This window comes from Rhinolophus sinicus, chromosome 5 (genome assembly GCF_057876585.1).
Source record: "Rhinolophus sinicus isolate RSI-liver-muscle chromosome 5, RSI-T2T, whole genome shotgun sequence".
NCBI classification, from domain to species: Eukaryota; Metazoa; Chordata; class Mammalia; order Chiroptera; family Rhinolophidae; genus Rhinolophus; species Rhinolophus sinicus.
The window spans coordinates 95,598,162-95,615,373 of NC_142505.1; the positions used below are offsets into that span (position 1 = coordinate 95,598,162).

Consider the following 17,212-nt stretch of genomic DNA (forward strand, 5'->3'; position numbering starts at 1 on the left):
TGACTTTGTTTTTATTAAATTCATTTTTACAGTTAACAGTTACCTTCTGTATGTTGTAACTGATACTGGATTCTTTTAAAATTAGATTTATGAAAGCAAAGAATAATAAAAGTGGTACATGGAAAAAGCACACATCACACATCATGCAGGCAGAATGTGAATGAACACGGTTTGGGGAATATAGACGTGGATGATCTCTAAGGATCTTTGAAGTTGTAAAAGTCAAAGATTGTACTGATGAAGGAGGGAGGCCCGGTCTGCACAGGCACTTCCCCCAAGGTCACTGGGCTCATTAGTGGCAGAGCCAGGAGTGCATCCAAGACCTCCAGATGCTTAGCCTCGGGTTCTGCCCTCTGGGTCTTGCTCCTGGTCCAAAACCCTAAGACTTCTCAGCTGAGAGAGCCCTGTCTTGGCTTTGCCCTGGCAAAAGGGGCACCGACAGAGGCGCAACCCTAAAGAAAGCTCTGCTTGCCCCTTCTGATTGCAGCAAACTGTGAACCGTGTCCTAAAACCAACAGTTGCCTGCCATAATCTTACCACATTCTTACTGAGCCCCGACGCCGTGTTCAACCCTGGGAATTTGGGTGGGCCTAGAGTAAGTGCCTTTAGTATTACTGCTATAATTCAAAACATCCAAATTATTATTTTCTCCACAAAACGCAGCCAGGAGAGTGCTGTTAAGTGGAGGGAAAAGTGTTTGTTACGCTAGGCGTTCCAACAAAATGTCCTCCTTTGCCATTAAATCATAGCATTTCTAAATGAAATGATATTTTGCAAACTTTGGCAGTGCCTGAAATTTGGACATTGTGTGCAGATTTTTTTTTTCTCTTTCCCATTTTGTGCTTTTTTTCTGCATGTAATCCAGAGAACTACTATTTGCTGGCTTCACTTTTCTTGTTTGTCTTTCCTTATGACCCACGTTGTCCACTTTCCCCAAAGACCTCAGATAGCTTGATTATCTGCCCGTAACTTATCATTTCAATAAATAGTGAGGGTGATAAATAGAGGCTCCAGAGGACAATTCAGTCTCCCCCTTTCTCTAGCATTAATCGTGAAGGGCTTCGTGGCAAGAGATCTGCTTGTTACCCTGACATCTTCAAACAGAAAATTAATGAGGGCGTATCGACATGGCAGTTAAATCCACAAAGACTGAAGGTGATCAATAAAATCTATGAAAAATGGCTTCAGCTGTATTAACCCCTCCACTGGACGAGGGCAGCCTTGTGTTCTCTGTGTGAGCGCTAACGTCTAGCCACCCGTTCTCCAATCACCTTCACAAGGCAGCTCTGGGTGGAGTTGACTTGCTCAGGCCCCATTTTTGCTCTTATTTCTTGGTCTTCACTGACCAGCCTGCACCGTTCAGCAGAATGGCTTCTGCATCCATAGCCCCACTTTGAGAGCTCAAAGGTGAGGATTAGCTGCTGAGGAAATGCATTGACAGGCCTGGGGTGTGTCTGAGCCTACAGCTGGACTGCTGCTGTCCTCCTGCAAGACCCGGGGGACATGGAGAAGGACTGAGGTTACAAGTCAGAAAACTCCCCCTGCCTTCTGGCGCACAGTAAAGGAAATTCCCCCGGTGAACTGGGAGGCGGGTTGACTGCTGCTCTCTCTCTCTCTGCCCCTGGAGATACCTCTGCTCTCGAGTCAGTCTCTCAGGAGGCTTGGCTGTGTCTCTCTTTGGACCCCCTCTTTCTCCCTTTCTTGTCGGCTCTCCTTTCTGAAACAATCATTTAGGTCTATACCCTAACTTTGGGATGTGTGGACTCAACTCTCAGGGTACAGGAATGAAAAATAAGAGCGACCGTGTTCCGTGACTTGGCCTAGGAATGGGAGACTCTCATGAATCGAGTATCTTGGGATCCATTCATCCACTTATTCATTCATTTAGCAAATATTTATTACTAGTGTCAAGCACCGTTCTGGAAACTATCTATGAACAAAACAGACAAGAATCTCCACTTTCGTTGGAGCTTACATTCTTGGAATGTAAGCTTCAACATTTGCAGGGCCCAGGGCAAAGCCCTTTGTTCATAAATTGTGAAGGTTTTCAGGATGGCCACAACAAAGTATTAAGCAAAATGTTGGACCTTGTAAGTGTGGGGCCCAGTGTGACTTGCACAGGTTGCTCACCCATGCGGCCAGTCCTGGTGGGGATAAATGGAACGTTAACCTGTGCACCACACGAGGATGGACAACACAAAGGGTCGGGCACAATAAGTCCACTTTCCACAGGAGGGACCGTAGTTGGCTTCTCCTTTGGTGATTCAGGGGTCGACAGAACTTTTCTGGGTCTCAGGTCAGGATGAGGTTACCATTTGTCATTGCACAATTAAGGTATTGGCTTTGTCTGCTCTGAGTAGCAGGATGGTGACTTATGGAGAGTCGGTATGCTTGGAGATTCTAAAAGGAATCGCAAACCCACAGCAATGATACTTTTTAAGATTTAACTAAGTAGAGTTACGTCTTAGGATTGCTTTCCACAGTATCCAAATAAAAGTAAGCATGTGGAGTGAATACTGAAATTGTCACAACTGCAGTTTTTCTGGTAATGTAGGGCAATCTGTTTAAAAGGGACCCCAGTGGAGTATCAGGGCAGAACATGGGCTTGGGGGTTAATTTCGCAGATGCTCCTCAGTGTCATTGTGAATGCACTGATTGCAGATATCCGTGAATAGTTATTCCATCATTTCCTGAATTTCAGGCCCCAAGCTTGTGCCAGCCCCTTCCTTTACCCCCGTTCAAATGTTTCTCTTCCATCCAAAAGCAATGAAAAGAGAGCCAAGGCTCTGACCGTCAGATTTTGTTAACTTCACATCTGGAAAAAAAATACCAAGAACATGATTCCCAATTCCAGGCCCAGCTGACAAAGAGGGAAACTCAAGTGAACGCTGGCATACACTTCCTGGAGTTTTATGAAAAGAAAAGAAATATGTGGTCTTTGGAAATGAAAAAGCAATTGAGCAATAGCACACTGTGTGTAGGAAAGGTTTTGTTCTCAAGGTGACTGTTTCCCAACGTGGCCTATTTGGGGACTAACATGTTTGACGAGTGATGTGATTTGTCATCATTGACTGGTCCAGTGTTTAGAAAGATCACTGAATGCGAAGTCAGAATAACTAGTTTTGAGCGTTATCTCTGCTGTTAGGTTAACCTTCTAGGTCTCTGAGCCTATTTCTCATCTGTAACATTGGGGTGGTAAGAATCCATCACTGAGTGCTTTTGTGAGGTTCAAATTAGCAATCTACCTATAGGAAAGTACTTATAACCTGAAGAGCGCTTTACAGAGGTAGGGATTATGGTTGTTGTGCTTGCTGTTATTGTTAGTTTCCATTTTCCGAGGTGAGCTCTTTAGATGGCAGATGCAAAGATGGGGTGACAGAGACATTGCAGGTGGGGCCCTCCGATCATCCCCTTTTGGGGGAAATGGATCAAGTACAAGGATTTGCCTGGCAGTGACAGTTGAGGGCAGCGGAATGTTGTCACAGAAAATTCAAAGGCCCTCCCCTTTTTCATTTCCCTCCATGAACTTCTGCCTGTAGTAATAAAAAACCCTGTGTTCGTGCCTGTGTCGCTTCATTTTAGGAGCTTGACTTTTATATGAATCTTTGTTCCTGAGTGGGGCTGCCTCATCTTACCAGTGAAGAAAGGGAGGTGCGTGACATTAAACGATTTGCCCAGGTCACCCAGAAAGGCAGTGATGGAGTCTACGAATGACAGAGTCAGTTGTTATTCCTCATTCTCCCCACCGTCCCTCACCAGAGGAGACCCCTGCAATGTCCAGGACAACCTGGTATTAAGCCCTACTTCCCTGCCAGGCCCAGGCGCCACGGTTATCACCGCTATATGGACATGCGTTGCCCTCCTCCCTACTCCATGTGACCCGCCAAGCTCATTTTCCTCTAAGACCAACAACATCATCAGAACATAGGGATTATAAGCACTATTTACTGTGTACGGGACCCTTAAGGCTACATACGGGCAGACACCGTGAAGGGAGCTGGTGCATTGACAGCAGAAGCACAAGCCTGTGGAAGAGAATCAGAGGAACCTAGAAAGTCCTGCTCTGGAGAGCCATTTACACCTGGCTTTGAATCTCTCAGTAGCCACTTAGCAGCTGTGTGACTTTGAACAAGTTACACAACCTCTCTGAGCTTCATTTCCTTCACTTTTGAAATGGGGCATTTAGCATCTCACTCACGAGAATGAGATTGAGAGAGAAGGGGAGGGAGAAGAGACTAGCCCATGCTTAGCCCTTGTTGGCAGTGCAAGAAGCATCATTTCCATCTTTCCTCGAATTGGCCTGCTATGAATCCTGACATTCTGGACTCTAAGACACTTCTCCAGCACTATCATAAAGCATTATATGCTTTGATTTGAGTTAAGCACTCTATCGTGTTTGCAGAGAATCGTTTGATGGTTTCTTAGTTCTTTGAGAGGACAGTTATTTTATGACTTCTTAGAAAAGGACAGGCCCCAGAGCAGGAGAGGCCTCAGGCATTGTGTGGCCATAGCTCCCTGGACTCCCCAATTATAACCCTGAAGAGGGCTCACTGCTGTTACTTGTTTCAATGTCTGTCTTCCTGCCAAGCTGTCAGCCCCCTGAGAGCAGGGACAGTGTCTGTCCTGTTCCCCATTGTTCTCACCCACACTGAGTCTACTGCTGGCACATTCCACTGCGCCAATAAATGTTGCTGATGAATGAGTGTCTGACAGCGAAGCAGGAGTGACGTTTATGGGTGCTAGGTTTAGAATGGGTTAGTAAGAAGCTAAGCGCACTTCAGGACCATTTCCATCTTGCTGATACTGGTGTGAAGAGGACCCCCTGACTCTCAACACAAGTTCCTTGGGGAAGGAAGAACCTTGGTCTGGCAGGACCACGTGTTCACGCATTCATTCAGCAAAATGAACTTAGCATCAGTTACATGCCAAGGACTGTCCTAGCTGCTGGGATACATATAAACGTGACCTAGCGAAACCTAAGTCCCTTCATTCTAGTAGGAGATTCCATTCCAGGGGGAAGAAAACAGATGGCAGACAAATAAATACACAATGTGGCAGGGGGTGCTAAGTGGTGTGATGGAAAATGAAGCTGGATAAGAAAGCCAGAAAATGAGAGGGGTGCTGTTTCAGACAGGGGAGAAAATATGATAAAGGGAAAGGTGAGCAGAGGCCAGGGGAACAGGGCTGAGCCTGCGGGTATCACAGGAAGTGTGCTTGATGCAGGAGATCAGCCAAAGTTGCCCGTCATGATGGGCTTTCCCTCTGTGCAGCTTGGAAGCCACGGGGGCGAGCGGGAGCTCTGGAGGCCAGTATGGTGAGTGTAAAGAACTGGCACACCTGTCCGCGCTTGCTCAGGGCAGTCCTGGCTCCTCTTTTCAGGCAAAGGCAGGTGACCGTGGTAGTCTTGGGGCTACAGACACAGTTGTGGCTTTGTTTTATATCTCGGCCAATAGTCTCACAAAGCTTTTAACGATGGAAAATGAAAACCTGCAGGAATGATTCCCACACTACCTGGAGGCCAAACACCTATTTATGTTCCCTGGGGTGCCGCAGGGCCTGGCCATGACTCCGTGGCTTGGGAGGGTACTGGCCAGGAAAACCGCTCTTGGGAACCAACTGAGGCAGATGCCAGACCCCCGCACCCCCAAATCCTTCACTGATGAATAACAGAAGAGCGAGGGCAGGGAAGAAGGGGAGGCCACAGTCCCCAGAACACCCAAGGCAGCAGCGACACAGTTAACCTTCCATCTAGAGATGTTTTTCAGGCAGCTTAGACAGAGGATATATTTCCATTTTCTCCTGAGAGGAGAGACTGATGGGAAAGTCGCACCTCCCAGTCAGTCCCCAGTTCACAGCGAAGAGCCTGAAATATCACACACGAGGAGATGTGAAACAGATAAACGGAGACTAGAGCTCCTCTGAGGAACTCGGAAGCGCAGTGGCAGCTGGAAAACCTTGTTTTCCTCAGGTTTCCAAACTTCCCTCAGCGAACGTCACTGTTGGTCTCCGTCTGGTGTGAATTGATTAATTCTTTTAAATGATGCAGAGAGTCAGAGATCCAGGGCTGCGTTTCTCTGTTCTGAAACTGGCAAGAAACAGATTTTGTCACTACCTTCGCGTTGTTGTTTTTCTCTGACCTGCTCCCCCATAAATATTTATGCTGGCAATTTAAAATGGCCAAGTGATGCTGCATTTACCTGGGGCGAGTTGGCCCTCATTTCTTGTTTCCCTTTCACACTCTGTCTGCCTTGGCCACAGGACACATTCCTCTGCTGATCAAAAGAGCTAATATTCCCTTACTCCCAGTCCCAGAGGTGATGCCGTGCTTGATAAAAGTTAGGGGAGGGGTTGGCCTGGACAAGGGGGTCTGTGAGAAGGTCAGGTAGGTTGAATGGCTGCTCAGTTTTGAAATGATCTCACAGTGTCTGGTGAATTATTCATTGATCTAAAATTATTTTTATTAAGTGCTGATACGTGCTGGGTGTCAGGATTACAGAAATGAATATATGTGACCCTCAGTCTTAAGGAGGTCACACATTGGAAGAACAGTATGAAAATAGAAGACCCATAGTAGTGGTGGTGCCGGTGGTCTACCCAGTTCATCCCTCCCCCCTTCTCTCTCTCTCTCTCTCTCTCTCTCTCTGTTTCTCTCTTCCCTCCCTTTCTCCCTCCCTCCCTCCCTCCCTCCCTCCCTCCCTCCCTTCTTTCCTTCCCACCTCTCTTCTTCACATGTTATTGAGCACTTAACCTGGAGCAATGACCAGTTAACAAACAGCACATAAGACCAAGTTGTTCCCCTCATCACACTAACTTTCTGTTACTTATTACCTAATGTTTTAGTGAGAAATGGTCTACTTTAGAGGACCAGTGGCTCCCAAATCGCCCCTGTAGCCACAATCTCTAGAAACAGCTCAGCCGATGGTAAGCAGTTCCTAAGGGCAGGAGCTCAGTTTTTCCAACTCGCCTCTACTTCCTGTTCACCTGGCACCGAGTAAAGCTCCCTAAGTACTGAATGAGTGAGGAGATGAATGAATAAAATATTCAAATTACCACAAAGTGGCTGGGAGACTTGACAATCCACCGGAAAATTGGATCGTCATAGGTGGCCAAACCAGATAACTCAAGCCACAGTTGGAAAATTTACTTTGGGGTTTCAGTTGTATGCCATAGACATAACTCAGTACAAACATGCGGCTTTTCTGCCCAGGAAATTTCTAGACCCATCTAGGAATGACACTCGCGCAAAGTATTCTGGCCGCTCTTTTGGAAACTTCTTTCATTGATGAGACGCTGGGTTTTAGTAGCAAGACTATTTTCCCACCTCATACCTGGAAGGTCCTTTTATGCCCAGAGGGAGCCCGAAGGTGACTAGGGTGGAGGTTGCTCTGCCTCCTGCCCATGCTGAATCCTTGCCCTGTGGCTATAGCTTGAAGCCTGTAGATTCTGTGTCATGGGGCTGGTGTGCTGGAAATGGGGGAAGAAGATGGACTTTAAGGGATTGAAGGGCAAATTCTGACACCAGCAGTGTGATCTTGACCCCTGTATTAGTTTTCCCATTGCTGCTGTGACACATTACCTCAAACTTAGTGGCTTAAAACATTACAAATTTGTTCTCTTACAATTCTGAAGGCAAGGAGTATGAAGTGAGTCTTCTGAGCATGACAAGAAGGGGTCAACAGGGTCAGCTCTTTCTGGAGGCCCCAGAGTTCAGTCCACTCCTTGCCTCTTCCCCTTCTAGAGGTGCGGGCATTTCTTGCCTCCTGGATACACCATTTGTTTCTGAGGTCACATTCCTTTCTCCTCTACCGTAGTCAGATCTCCCTCCGTCCTCTCATGAAGACCCTTGAGATTACATTGGGCCCATGCTGCTAATCCGGGATAACCTCTTCGTCTAAAAACCCTTCATTTATTTATTCACATCTGAAATGTCCTTTTGCTAGACAAAGTAACACTCACAGCTTCCAGGGATTAAAATGTGGGTATTTTTTTTGGAGGCGTGGAGGTCATTATCCAGCCTCCCACAAGCCCGTTAGTCTTGCTGAAACTATATCTCTGTATAAATGAATACATATTTACACCGTGTTCTGTATCACTCCTGCACTGTACAGTCCATATGAAAACACAAACTTGTTGTTATTGCCACTATCATTACTAAGACTACTTAAGGCAGTTGGGCCCCACTACCCTTGACAATTAAAGCAAGTTCACGGTCCTCAAACAGGACTATTGAGTTTGGTGAATTCGCTTATCCCCACCCAGGCCCCAATGAACTGTGAAACCACAAAATTTGTTTGATTATTCCATTTCTACAGGTACAGCTTACCTTCAGTCAAGTGCACAAATCTTAGCTAAAGCTCAATAAATTTTTATGTATGTTTACCCTGAAGCCACCAGATACAGATCTAGAAAATTCCCAGCACCGTAACTAGGTTTCCTCATGCCTTTTCCCAGTCACTTCCCCCAGGTAATTATTCTCCTGTCTGGATGCTTCATTCAACATTATGTCCTTGAGACGCATCTATGTTTTTGCTAGCACCAGAAGTTCATTGCTGTGTAGTATTCTGTGGCGTGAATGTGTCACAATTGATTTACACATTCTATTGTTGATAGATATGTGTGTGCTGTTTAGTTTGGGACTATCACAAATTAAGTTGTCATGAATATTCTTGTGCATGTCTTTTTGGTGAACTTCAGCAGTCATTTCCAACAATCAAGAAAGTCCATCATGGAGGAGAAAAATACAGAAATGTAAAGCTAATTTCACCTTTAAAGACAATGTAAAAAAAATTAAAAAGTCCATCCAGATGTGGTTTTATAAACACAAAACACAAAAGGAAATGTTCTTATTTCAGTTCAGGAGGTCAGCTCCAATACAAGAATGCCTGAGAGATTCAGTCACCTTCATGGCCATGACCTTTTGTCTGGGGAAAGAGCTTTGGTCCTCTGTAGGAGCCGCAAGCACCAGTCAAATGCACCAGCCCACCCCACAGTTAAGATAGAAAGCTCTGGTGGGAATTGAATCAGACTCTAGCATGTCTCTCTCACAAAGGTGGGTGGGTAGGTGGCAGAGGGCACAGTTCAAAGGCAACTGGAGAGAACTCTAGTTGACAAGAAATGAGGAGTCATTGGCAGCTTAAGGCTATGGAAATGTTGAAACAATCCGTGTCAGTTTATTTTATGATCATTCCTCAGAGTTTCCATCTCACATTGGATTTTTCTGGGGCAGATTAAGAAGGGGAATCAATTAATGTGAATCTCATGTTACTGCAAACAGTTAGAGGTCTTAATTGGGCCAGAGTGAGCAGGTGGTCTTTCCCCAGTCAGCCATCCTTTCACCTGTCAGTCAAATGAGGAGAGGGCCTCCTTCCCTCATTAGCAACCATTTGTCACCTCCAACAGAGCTTTGGAAGGATTTCTTTGAACTTTGTTTGGGATTGATTTTCTGCATATGCTGAGCTGTTACTGACAAACTCTGGGCAACTGCTCCTCTGGAACAAATGCATTAAAAGAAAGGGTGAGAGGATTTTAATAGCCTCCAAATTGTATAGCCTGGAAGGGTGGGATCCTTTCTTCACCCCCAATTCACCTCACAAACCCTTCACTTTCTGGCATTGCATTATAATGAATAACGACAACTTTATCCTTCCTAAGAGAACTGTCTTGAACTTTTTTTTTTTTTTTAACTGCCATGGGCTCCAGACTAAAACTATTTCCTAACAATGCTTAACTCAGAATGGACTTTCTACCTTGGCGTTGTCTCTTACTTTTCAAGGGACATTCAGGGGACGGACAGGCCTTTGCATTATCGAGGGCAGGTTTGGCGCACTGCCCAGGTGATCTTAGAGTTGCTCTTCTAGCCTCTTCCATTCTGATCTGTCTTCAGGTCAGGGGCCATGGCTGGTTTGCTCAATACTCTATCTCAAGCATGCTTCAATGTACCTAGCACAGAGGTGATGCTCCATAAATATTAAATTTATTAATCGATTCAAAAAATAACTAATGATCACTTTTGCTTTGTGGTTTAAAGGTGAAGACACATTGTAACTCATCATGCCAAGGAGATTGGCCATAGTTCATTAGCTAAATACATTGTTGGGAGGAGCCAGTTTTTCTTTATTGATTCGCTTGTTTTACAGAGTAGAAGAGTGAAACTTGGGTATTGTGGAAATTTTAGAAAACATATATAAGTCCTATGAAGCTGTGATATCCCTCCCACAGAGCAGGGTCATAGTTAACGAAGCACGTGTGGTCTGGCCAGAAGTAACCATCTACACCTACATTTCTGTCAAATATAGAAACTCGTTGAAGAATTCACAACATGTGAACTCTTATTTAAATCTTTTGTTCTCATATCTTCTCTAGTACCAGAAAATATTCAGTAACTGTCTCCCTCTCTTTCTCTCTTCCTTCTCACTCTCTTTTCTCTCTCTCCTTCTTTCTCCTCTCTCTCTATCTCTCCAACAGAATATTCTCATCGCCCCGCTTTGTTCCATCCATCAGCTTCCCAATCCCCCTGAGGCTCCCACCATGGGAGGGTAGTTCCACTGTAGCTCTGACAGAATCTGTCTAAGCAGCTTCAGTTCTTTCCCAGAAAGCCAGGGAGGAGGAAGGGACGGCGTTCCTCTGCCACACACACACATTAATAAGTATCATCCCATCTCATAAAAAATATTAGAAAATTAAATTTAAAACTAAACCTCCCCATACACACAGAACCATTTTACACTTTTTTTTTTTGCAACTGTACTATAAATTACAGTATTGCATCCCACTTTTTCGCTTAGCATTTTGAGTATTTTCCCATGTAATTAAATATTATCCAAAAACATCGTTTATAGGAGCTGCCAATATTCAGTCTTATGGAGGTCACATTGTTTGAGACAATTCTCCTGTTGTCGGGCATTGGGGTTGATGTGGATTTTGCTATTTCTCTTCAGTTCCATGCCGTAGGGCCGGCATTGGTGCTAAAAAGTGGACTTTGCCAGGAGACAGGAACCAGCAGAATGAAAGGGGGGTACTTTTATTATGGACTTAGGTCTCAACATTTACTATACACGTTTTCCTCTTGCTGTTTTGGCCTCCTGGGGGTCAGAAACTGAAGCTGTAATCAGTGGAAACCAAGCGTGCGTGCTGCCAACTTGACTCACGTTAGGAAGTTCCCAAATCTCCTGGGCTGCATCTTTCTTTAGAACCTGACAGATCCAGGCATAGTGCAAATTAAATAGGATGAGCCAAGCCAAATCTCCCCATCTTTCAAATTTCTGAGCATAGGTCTGGAGCGGCAAGGGGACTTTTAACACTGACCTCTGGTAAAAACTGATAACACACTTGTGTTAATGGACTTGGAAAACGCTCAACTGCTAGAATCAGTGTAAGGGGGTGGGGAGGGGTGGGGGGGGTATTTTGCGTTCTCAATTTTATTAGTTTGATTCACTCTACCAGATTTTTATACTCTGTTCCTTAGGAACTATGGAATGCCTATAAACTCTGAAAATTACACTGAACGTTGGGAATTGATCCAGCCTCTGGTTGCTAAAGAGATAAAAAATAGAAAACAGAGGAGCTTGTCAGAAGTCAAGCTTCATTTCAGTGCTTGACGTTTTTCATATGCACAGCCCCCCGAGACCGTTTCTGCCTTAGCTTATTTGTAGGGGAGATAAACAAACAATTGCCTTGAGGGGCATCTGCCCTGGATGGTGCGTGTCCCCCTGCTGAGTGAGGAATCACTTGCTGACTGCCCCGGACTTTCAGTGGACAGAATCCTTTGGTAGTGAACATAGATCCACAGGAAAAACCAACGCTGTGCCTGAGAGGCCTTCTGTGTTGATTGTTGTCCAGTATCATGTTTTTAGATCACCAGAGAACTCACCACTTTTTGGTGTGTCTTCTTTTATCTGGTTTACCTTATGCTGTTTGGTTAGGGAGAGGAGGTAGTGAGTCCTCTCCCTGCTTTGCTTCCAAAGGTGGCCATTTTGGCACTACATAAAAATAAGAAATAAATGTGGCCCAAACTGGGATGGTGACATTAAGTGATGGGGTTGGGTTGTATGCAAGACAGGTGTGAATGGGACACTGGTGTGTAATGGCTGTCTCTTCGCAGATGTGTCATAATTTCTTGACACTGAACATGGACACACCAGAGGTTGTGTTAATTGGCAATGACAGCCTGTGTCCTGTCTGTGCTCGTGTTTTGTTGAGGTTGACAAAAGTTGACTTAGCAGGTACCTTGTGATGGGAATCCGGCATTGTTTTTGACACTGACCTATCCTTTTCTACTAATATTAGCTCTTTAATGAGGTCATGCTGGTATCAATTTTTAATATATATATATAAAAAAAAGGTAAGTACCTGACCTTTTAGCTGCTGAGGAGGCCTTTATAATCTTGTCATTATCTGCACGGATTCCTGTTTTGTGTGTTTTCCTCATCTCTTCTATTATCTCTTGCTTTTTCCTTTCTCTTTTTAATTGTTTTTTTTAATTCAAAACTACCAGAGTCCTTTTCCATGTTGGAATTACACAGCATTCCATTGTTTTAAGAGCCACTATCCATCAGGTACCTCAAGGAGTGGGACTTACAGTCTTCCCATCTCTGTGTTAATATACTTACATCGTTCTCTCCTTAATGTTGTGGCAGCTTTGGAGCCCTGTAGAAATCATGAGCCAGTCTCACGATGCACTCTTTGCAGATCACTCACCCAGGGGAGACCAACGCATAAAGATTTAGTCCATAGAGTGCTATGGCAGATCTTTCAACCTTCTGCATTGAAGCCAATGTCCAAAGCAACCATTTGAATTACTGTATATTACTAGCTATAAAGTATCTGTACTGAGCTTGCTATTTATTGTTCTAGCGCATCCATGGTATTAGAGAAACAGAGTAGCTGTTTCAAATTGCTTGGCACTCTCTGAAAATTCTTTCCTTCGCCTCTTTGTATTCCTCTCCAGTTTTCAAATATGATGTCCACTGAAATTAAACTCTGAAAGCCCTGATTCAGTTAGATATCACCAAAGAGTCAAGAAATGGAATTCACAGCTTCGATGTTCCCATCTGTACTTTGGGAATAATCTTTAAACACATAGCACCAGGCATTGGCAAAACTAGAAGTTAAAAATAACTAGACCAAAAACAGGTGTCAGGGATTCTGATGAGAGCAGGAATTGAAGAGGTGGAGTAGGCCACTTCAGAACACAATTTGAAGTGAGAGAGGGGAAACTGAGGCAACATGCATAATGGCTTAAAGTGTTGACTCTTCTGAGAATATTTCTACTTAATAAACTGGCAAACCTTCAAGAACCAAAGGATGGACTGTAACTATAGAATATCAGAGCAAATGATGGGTGGTGAGAATAAATTGGGGGAAAGGGTCTTAACACAGAGGTTTTGAGTCACTGAATAAGCTGTCCTTGTTAAGAAGCCTCTTTAAACTGAGTTTTGATAGTCAGTGCCCCTGGGCTCCAGATCTTTGAAATAAGGCAATTTCTCAGAAAGAGTAATTAGTGCCTTGCTGTAGCACTGCTCCTGGGGTCGGTACTTTGGGACCACTTCATAACTGGGGCTGCTTTGTCACAAAGTGCCTCGGGTGATTGTCAGAACCAAATGCTCTTTAGGCAGGCCTTTCCCTTTCTAGCTTATGATTTTAATCTGGCAAAATCTGGGAACTTGATAAGAGTAAGGTGCAAGGGCAGCTTTGAGCACTGGAAGCTGCACCAGTGTTTACTTGGAAATGGGTTAGACCGGAGCATGCATGATGCAGGCTCTAGACCAGACTCCACAGGATGTAGGAGAACAATGAGAGGCCTTGGTCCTGGGCTCGGTTGTCACTGGCCATGTCTGATCCCAGGTGCCATTGAGTACATTCTTTGGGAGATGGCTGATGGTGGTACCTGGAAAGTCTGCCAGTAGGAAATAAGCAAGAATTCCAGGTAGGCGCACCCAATCTAACCATATTCTAGAAGCTTCCCTGACCTGGCTCATGCCTGCTTTTCTCCCCCATTTCTCACTACCCTTCCCTCATTCATTGTACTCCAGCCATAATGATTTGGGAACAGGCCAAGTTGGGTTCTACCTCAGGACATTTGGACACACCATACCAGATGTCTTATTGTCTTGTGTTTTCCTGTGTTTCCTTTTCATCCTTCAGGTTTTCTCTTTCACATCACCTCCTAGAACTGTGCTCCCCTAGTCCATCTACCTAGACTATCCTATTATTACCCCAGCCACAAAAGTTATCTGGAATTATCTTACACATTCGACTGTTTATTTCTATCTTGCTTCTAGAATATAAATTCCCTTGAGATCAGGGAGTGTATCTGTTGTGCTCAGCTCTGCCTTCTGGATGCCTAGAACAGTAGCTGGCATGAAGTAACTTGTGAGTAAATATTTCTTGCATGGATAAATTAATAAGTAGATAAATAGGAGAACCAAGATAGGAGCTAAGAGGTAGGTGAAAAGATAGAAAACCTTGAGCGATAAGGCCATGCTCTAATCACAAAGAATTAAACCAGAAAATAGCTACCGGGACCAAGTAAAGTGTTAAGCTGAGCTTAGCAGTAAATACTGACTTGAAGAAAAGCTACTGACATAGGTGTCCTTAAGTTTCTTCTAATTAGTAATCACTTTTAGACTTATAGCCTGAAGTATGGCTGAGCCTATAGTGGGGATTAAGTCATTGTTAGAGACAGACAGCTTGAGCTAGAAAGCTAAGTGGACATTATAAACAAAACCTAAAACCAGAATAGCAAATCCTGGGCTAGCATTGGTGTGGCCACAGCCCTCTCTGCACCCAGAGCAGACATCACTAATAGATCACAGAATCTTTACTGCTAACCCAGCAACCACCATTAGACTGTAAACTCCACTAGGGCAGAACTTTTGTCTGTTTTGTTCACTGTTTTATTCCCAGCATCTAAAACAGTGCCTTTTACTTGTAGGTATGCAACAAATATTTATTGAATTAAATATTTGATGAGTGACTCAATTCGATTTGGCACATGCAGTATATTTTATTTGCCATCTCTGAGCTAAAGTGAGCAGATAAGGAGTTAAAATTGGATTGTTATCACAAAAGAGGAATGGCTAATCTGATGGTCCAAAGAAGCATTTCCATGCTGAGAACAGGCAGCAACCTCACCATCGTCATCGTCAAGTACAAAGCCTGGGGCTGTTCCTTCAGTTTGCTGTATGTTTAGAGCCATTGAGCTAAGGTTCAAGATGTGTTCCCTTTGCACCAAAATTATACTACTTAGCAAAAAAAAATGCCGTAATGCAGTATTTTGAGTAGTTGTCATATGCTGCGAGGATGTCAATTCAACATTTATTTAGTGCCTACAACATACCTGTACTATCCCTGAGCAGGTTTGGAGCCCCAATCTCTTCTCCCAAAGAGGAAGATTTCCCCAGCAGTCATGCTCACAGGTGACTGTTCAAAGAGAAATTTGTCTGGCAGTTATTGTATGTATTAACATACTGTTTATCCATCAAAGGGCTGTCACTGAGATTGCACATGAGTTCCATAGACTAGAACACGTTCCTACAACCAATACTTTTTGAGAACCCATGTGTCAGCTCTGCGCTGGGGATACATGAATGAACAATAACATTCAGTCCTGGTTCAGTCCTTAGTCCTTTTCATGGAGATTACATGTCAAAAAGAAACATGGAAAATTAAATCAAAACATACATGTGTAACATCATCTCAGATAACGACAAATTATTTGTTTCAGTAGAGTAGTGGAGAGAATGACCTTGATTAGAATGGGTTTAAGAGAGAACGAGATGTTAGGAAATAAAATAGCAATGTAGGACACTTTTTAAAAATGAGGTTTGTTTTACAGGGAAACCAAGAAAGTTTACTGTAGATGTCAGAGTATTGAGGTCGAGGATTTTATTAAGGTGAGCGATGGTTTCAGAGCTGATGGCAATGATCCATCCGAGGGAGAAACTCTGCAAAAGAGAGAGTGGTAATCACAGGAGCAATGTCTTAGAGGGGCATGAGAGGGTGGGATGTAGAACACACACACACCTCTGCCAGCACATAGCTTTTCTTTTGAGGCAGTGAAGGACGTTCTGTGCATGATACCAACCTGTCCGGGAAGTGGTGAGATCTGCTTATTCTTGTTCCCGTCTGTGTTTCTTTATGTCAGCCTGTTGGGGAAACTGAGGTAGTTCAGTAGTTGGCTCATGACTGAATCCTGGATGCCAAGAGAACTGAGGAAGAATTCTTGTCTTCAAGGACATCTCAGTCTAGTCGACTTCTAGAAAAATGCATCCTTATTCCCATATTCATGAGAGGTTTCTCTTGGAGAGTGACTTGTTCATCGAATGGATTTGGTTGAATTGTTTTAAATCTAGATTTTTATTAACTTTTTTTCTCTCCCACCCATTTTTGAGTATATTACCTTGAAATCACAAACTCCAATTAAGCATGCTTGGCTAATAACTTCACCATGAAAATATCTCAACCTATTAAAGTATTGGATAAAGTATTCTGTGTTTGACACTCCCCACAAATCTCATAGGATTTGAAAAACTTGAAGTATGCAAAGGAAAATCAGACTAAATGCTCACATATATTTTATTAGAAACATTTCTTTAAAAACATGAAGACAAGGGGGAAAAAAGACCAAATTCAATTTTTGAGCCTGGCACTTCAACTTCTCTGCACATAGCTCTGTTCTAAACAGGAAAAATAACATCAGCTTTGTTCCTGAGCATATGCTTTTGACATTTTTTTCCCTTGAAGTCTGTGAATTATTAATAAACTAATTTCTCTTTATAGTTCAATCTTTGGAGATTTAAAGTGTTCACTCCAATGCACAGGGAAGAGATAGAGCCTCAGTTCCAATCAGCTCCCATCCTCTCCAGAGATGCTGGCCTTGAGGTATCTCTGGGTCTTTGATATCAATCTGTGATTCGACTAGGAATTTCTGATCATTTCTGGAACTGGTCTGCTAATACCATTTAATGCCCTGTTTAAGTTGGGCCATTTCTGCCAGCTGATTATATGCTTTCACTTTGCTCCTGAGATAGTTTATGTATGTGTTTATAGCACACACACACACACACACACACACACACACACACACACACACAGAGCTCTCTGTAAGGTTATACTTGATGGATTTTTTCTTGGCGAGCTATATGAGCAGGCAGGGCTTTTGATAATAGACGATGATGCCCAGTAGATTGGCCACTCTTGTAATAAACCATGT

The 17,212-nt window shown here is 43.7% G+C and overlaps 1 long non-coding RNA gene across 1 annotated transcript in view; it reads left to right on the plus strand.

The window, feature by feature from the left end:
* Positions 1 to 17,212, plus strand: part of LOC109451629 (uncharacterized) — a 450,797-nt gene that overhangs the window by 345,391 nt on the left and 88,194 nt on the right. The window lies entirely within an intron of this gene.